Source organism: Rhinopithecus roxellana, chromosome 4 (assembly GCF_007565055.1).
Source record: "Rhinopithecus roxellana isolate Shanxi Qingling chromosome 4, ASM756505v1, whole genome shotgun sequence".
In the NCBI taxonomy this organism is placed as follows: Eukaryota; Metazoa; Chordata; class Mammalia; order Primates; family Cercopithecidae; genus Rhinopithecus; species Rhinopithecus roxellana.
In genome coordinates, this window is record NC_044552.1 from 95,355,925 (window position 1) to 95,362,302 (window position 6,378).

Here is a 6,378-nt window from a genome sequence, read left to right on the forward strand (position 1 = left end):
GAAATCAGGGTGAAGAGGGAAAGAGGAACAAACATAGACTAGCCTTCAAGACCTGCATGCAGGAAGAAAATATATGATTATCTCAAAATAAGGCAGGAAACAAATTATAGGAAAGCTTTAAGCAAGAACAAACTAATCAAGGTATTTATTTAGATATTCCTTTAAACTGTGAATCCTCTGAGAGATATTCAGTTTCATTATTTCAGTGACTGTTACAGTGCACATAATAAATGTTCAATAAATGCTTGCTAAATGAATTAATAAAAGGAGGGTTAAAGAAAAGCAGGAAACCAAGCAAATCTCAGATTGTCATTGGTTAGGAGCAACCTAAGAACATACAGAATATGCTTAATGAAACTCAGTGTCTTTGCCATGGCCCTTTCATCTGGAACATGGTCTTTTCCAACATGAACTCACACACACAGTCTTACAACCACACAGCCTGGTTCCCTTACCTGCTACAAGCTTATCTGCCATTAACACTTTATTTAAAAGTGTGCCTCTCCCCTAAACTCAGTTTGGCTTTTCCTATATCATTCCCTACTTTATTTTGCTGCATGGCCTGCATACTATCTAGTCCATTATATATTTTATGCAGATTTATTTTCGTCACCACACTTTGATATGTAAGCTCCAAGATGTCAGGAACTTCTATCTGTTTTGCTCAAGGATATACCCCCAGCAACGAAGGAGGGCCTGGTCTGTAGCAGGTACTTTTGTAGGAATGCATATACGAATGAAGGAATGAATGAATGAATGAATGAAGGTTTATAGAGGAGTCATGAAACTTGTCATTCGAGAGACAGAAATAATTTTTTCCAGCTGGACTGAAAGAGGCATGCACACTGAAGCAGTTTTAAAAAAAGAAAAAACCATTACCAGATATGAATTAAAGCCTGTCTGCTTTTATGTATTCAAAACCCCAACCAACACAGAACAGTAGTCAGAAGCTGGACCTAATTTCAAGGAAGGAAATTAGAAGCTTATTTTCTGTCTTTGCATTGCTTTTGAGTGTGTCTTCTGATACAAGCCAAATGCTGTCCGTCAGCCTGTTACAGCATGTGCTCTCATGTGCTGCCATACTTTTCACTGCTGTCCCCCTGAGTTAAACTGCTCTGTTCTGCTGCCTTGCTGTCTAAGGCTTGAGATAAAAATGTTCAGTTGCTGCTGCCATGCTGCCTGTCTCCTGTGTTTAAATGTGTCCATATCATGGTGTTTGCATCTGACTACATCTTGGCAGCTTCCAAATAAGACTTAGAGAAACCAAGCCACTGCTGGGATGATGACTAATCATTTTGCAGAACAGCGTGAGTCAAACAAAGGTATAGCTCTTATGGTTCTCAGTTTTCCTTCTGAGACATACCACCACAGAACAGAGAGAGGATTGATTACAAGCAAGTACCATCATGGACACAGCTGTAACTGGTCAACAGATGCAGTCTTATTATAATATGCATTCCACAAGCATATGGAATTGGGTGAAATTAAACTAAAAAATAAAGAGATTAAGCCCTTCTTCAAATAAGAGGTATGTAGAAGCCAAAAAGCCTCCCTGTTCTTTGTTTTCTACCTTTCCGAACTGTAGCAGATGTTGTGAATTCTATAAAATTAGAAAAAATGCAAATGTCCACTAAATCCTGAGTGGGGATTAATGCAAAACTGTAGAAACATTGAAATTCGAAATACCCAGCAAGTTATGTTTATTAATATCATCCACATACGCCTTTTTTTGGTCTTTAGGGTGCTCTTTGATGTAACACCAAGTGGATCTACAAAGGATGTGGAGCAGTATGTGTGATCCTTTTATTCATTGAAAAGGAAAGGGCAGCACGAGGTAAATGCTGGTTGCCATTAGCTTGTGAGCTTTATCCCAGGAAAAGTTTAGGACAGCGTGAATTATCATAGAATGTGCCCTGTTTTGGATTATCTATTGCTACCATTTATCTATAAAACACCCTCCAACCAGTATGGTTACCTTTCTCTTTGTAATATTTTAAAATTCAATTGCATTTAGGACATTTTCTCATCTTTTCTACCGTATCTTTTTATCTGTATGCCGTCCTGAAGTTTATAAAGTCAGAGGACAAAAATTAAAAGTTGTCATAAGGGGCCATTTTTCAATATTTGTTGTAAGTGGAATTATTTATAATACAGAAACCATCATATCTTAAAACATAAACATTTAGGGCATGTATCTTGGCTAGAATATTTGAATAGTGTTCTGTACTTGACAATGTTCAATAAATATTATCACTCAGAAAATAAAAGCAGCAAAAATTTGGTGGTACAGTTTTAATGTTTAAATTTAGAAGAAAATATCAAAGGCCAGAAATCATCTAATATCTGCTTCCCTATCAATAAGAACCAATGTAAACTGAATATCGCAATCTTGTTATAAAAATTTGGCTTCCTTTACTGACTATTGAGGGAACACATCATGACAAGCAATCTTAATTTAAAAAGCCAAAATTTGAAAACAGTAGTAATGCCAATTTCACATTGCATTTGAAGGATAAATGTCAAACTCTGTTGATGAATTTGTCCTTAGAAACAAATATTTTTGCAGGTTTTCTTTTCTAAAAGATCTACCCTTATCATTTAAAAATAGGAGTCCAGTCTTATCTTTCAGTCCTGCCTTTCCAGTGCCCTCTACTGGGCACTACAGTTGATAAATATGTGTATCTACTCCTCCAGGTTTGCCTCTGATTTTATTTCTAAATCATAGAATAAAGGGAGGGCTGAAAGAAATTTGAGAACTCCATCCCTGCTTTCTACTAGGGTCATAACCAAGCCACCTGAGAGGTATGAAATCTCTTCTGTTTTTCAAGATTGTTAAAAAAGAAAAGTGATTTAAACCTATTTGGCTTGGTATTTTCACCAAACTGGCCTATACCTTAGCTGCCTTAGTGAGTGTTTAGGATGACTTAAATTACTGCACCTGCCACAAGTGCCTTCCAGGTACTGTAATATATAACACTGCCTTTTATTCTTTAAACACAAAAGATGTGGCTTTCATTTTTGGCTGATGGAAGTTATCTGTGCAACATAAAAATTGCAAGTGTGTTTATCTCTGTTTCTTTGCTAGCTGTAGTAATGGGTGCTTATGCACAATGGAGATGACATTATTTCTATCTGTTTTAAATATTTTTTCTTAGTAAACATCTATAAAAGAATGCATTCACAAGCAAGTAACCCTGGAGGCCTTCTAATGAAATTTATTTTGCTGCATTTTAGTGCAAAGGACAAAATATCCTTTATTGTTAGACTGGAATTCAGTATAAAATATCCATTAATATTTAGCATTTATGCATAATATAGGCCTTGTTATGTTTTGGTGTGTGCAATTGATCTCCAAACTATTTTTAAGCAAGATTTAAAACAAAATAAAGCAAAAGCTCTGGATAAAGAGACTCTACTAGCTTTTTCTCTTCTTATTTTTTTCCCTCCTTTGGTTATCAATTTTCTAATTGAAAAATTACAGAGGATGACATTTAGTACATTTAAGAGCTGTTTTGACTGAGCTTTTACTCCCTGAATGTTAAACACATAAGAATATTTACAGCATATCAGAGCATGGCACACCTATTCTTTCCTTTCTGTTTTGGAAATTTGCTTAGGCTGTTCAGCTGTCCCTTCTCTATGGCCACATAATGGAACCATCATTACCTCCAGTGGGTTAGTAGCATAACCTTTCTGATGGACAGAACATGTTTCTGTTTTTTGAAGTTACTCAAATATTTCTAACAGTTGCAGCTAATCAACTGCTGCATTGATTAATAAAAATGCGCCCCAGCAATCATTATAAAATATCAATATACAGTAGCTAAAATAGTCTTAAAGAGGCCAATAAGGATTATTCTATATTTCTGTAGTCATATTTTGATTACAAGTGCATAGAATGTTTGTATATATTATAAATACTATTGTTTTGTGTAGCTATTTTTGACAAATATTCTATTGCAAAATGAAAATAACCAAGAGGAAAAGTATAAGAACTTTAATTTTAACTTTAAAAAAAAATCAAACCTTCTTCAAAGCTAACAGAAGACCGACATGCTGATCATATCTTTCAGAATCTCTTGAAGTGTAAATTTAGTCAGAGTGCCAAACATAGAAAGTTGATCTCAACCAAATCTTCAAATGGACAAAACATACTCTTGGACTCAACGGGGACTGAGCCAGCTGCCAGTTGATATGTGGGCAGAGAGAAGTTGAGTGCCTGATTCTGGGGGCATTCAGCTTCTATGCTTCAAGGTAGCATAGTCTCAACATCAGATCCTGCATTAGAGCTTTGAATATGTGTCAGAAGAAAAAAAAAAAAAAACAGTTCAATTTCCAAAATTATTCTAGCTTGCAATATTTTTGACCATCTAGTCATGTTCATACATTTTGTGATAATATATTGGAATATGTATTAAGCTGAAACCTTTGTCACCCAACTACTGGGCCCAGAATTGTAATTTTTAACATGTTTGTTGCATTAGGCTACCAACCACAGTTTACTAACTGTATGTGGAACTAAAAATTGCTGATGAAAGCTTTCAATATAATGGAAAAGGTGTTAGATTGGAAATCAAGGGAGCTATTTTTTTTTTTTTTCTATTGCTTTCACTACATGTTACAGTGGCCTTGGAGCAAGGTGTCTTGTTTTACTTTTTAAATAACACTTTTCGCAAACACTGACTTCTGCAGAGTGGGGTGGCTCACGACTGTAATCCCAGTACTTTGGGAGGCTGAGGCGAGCAGATCACCTGAGGCCCGGAGTTTGAGACCAGCCTGGCCAACGTGGTGAAACTGTGTCTCTACTAAAGATACAAAAGTTAGCTGGTTGTGGTGGGGGGCACCTGTAATCCCAGCTACTTGGTAGACTGTGGCAGAAGAATTGCTTGAATCCAGGAGGTAAAGGTTGCAGTGAGCCCAGATCGCACCATTGTACTCCAGCCTAAGTGGAAAACAAAACGAAACAAAACAAAAAACTGAATTTTTTATCTGTCATAAGTGTTGGTTGAACTAAGATGATTAGGTCTTCTGCAGCTATAAATTTTCGTAAGCCAGACTTGTATACCAAAATACTTCATCAACATTTCTTCCTAGAAATCCTAACAGATTTCAATGATAACACGCTAACGTGTTCAAAAACAAAATTTTCACTTTCCTCTACACTCTTCTCAGTCTTCTTAATTTCAGAAAATAGTAATTATTTAGGCCCCAAATCCTGAAGTCTTTTTAAGTTCCCTCTATTCTTTATACCCGACACCCAATTAATCAGCAAAACCTGTTGGCTCAACCTTCAAAATGACACCAATAGCAGCCACTTCTCTTTGTCTCCAGTGTTTATGCTCTGGTCCATCCATCATCTTTAGACTTCACTATTTCCATAGTATACTGGTATGGTTGAATTGCATTCTTCCAAAAAGATACATGGAAGCCCCAATCCCTAGTGTCTCAGAATGTGATCTTATTCAGAAATTGTGTCTTTGCAGTCATATTAGGATGAGGTCATTTGGGTAGGCTCTACTCCAATATGACTGGTGTCCTTATAAAAGTGGAAAATTTGGATGCAGAGACAGATGAGCACACAGAGAGAATGCCATGAGGAGATGAAAATAGAAACCAGAGTGATGCATCTATGCCTAAGATTGTCTGCAGATCACCAGAAAGCTAGGAGAGAAGCATAGAACAGTCTCCGTCAGAGCCATCAGAAAGAACTGACTCTACCAACACCTTTGTCTCAGATATCTAGCCTCCAGGAGTTTCAACAACAAATTTCTGTTGTTTAAACCACTCAGACTGTGGTACGTTTTTACAGAATTCCTAGAAAACTAGTGTATATGTTAAGTGGTCTTTCTGCTTTCCACTCCTCCACTATGGCCTATTCCCCACACAGCAGTTAGACATACACACACACACACACACACACACACACACACACACACACATATATAAAGGACTGCATCTCTCCTTTTTATTCTCCCAGTGGGAAAGAAGAACTATCATTAACGGCAAATGGCAGCTGAAGCAACACCAGGAGCTGGGTTCACATTTAGGAAAGAATGCTGCACCTTCTCGTCCTCATCGTGGTTTCTGGTGCTCTGCACATTCAGAGAATCTTCTCTAGTAACAAACTATAGAAATGATCCCTGAAAGTATAACCTTTAGAAACAAGTATTTGTTTAAAGTGCCAGTCAAATCGTATTGCCTTTTTATTAAAACTCCTCCCATAGTTCCCCATGTGCTCCTGATCTACAATTCGATTCTTTCTACCATTTCTTCTCTGACCTGTCCCCTAAAATAAGTCTGCTCCAACCAGAGTTCCTGGCATATAATAAGTGCTTAATTAGTATTTGTGAACTGATAGAATAATTAAATTTTAAATAA

The 6,378-nt window shown here is 36.7% G+C and overlaps 1 non-coding gene across 1 annotated transcript; it reads right to left on the reverse strand.

Annotated features, from left to right (window-relative positions):
• Positions 1-5,949: 5,949 nt before the first annotated feature.
• Positions 5,950-6,156, reverse strand: LOC115897249. Its single transcript, XR_004057156.1, has one exon. It is a non-coding gene; the product is annotated as a small nucleolar RNA U3 (small nucleolar RNA).
• Between the last annotated feature and the right edge of the window lie 222 nt (positions 6,157-6,378).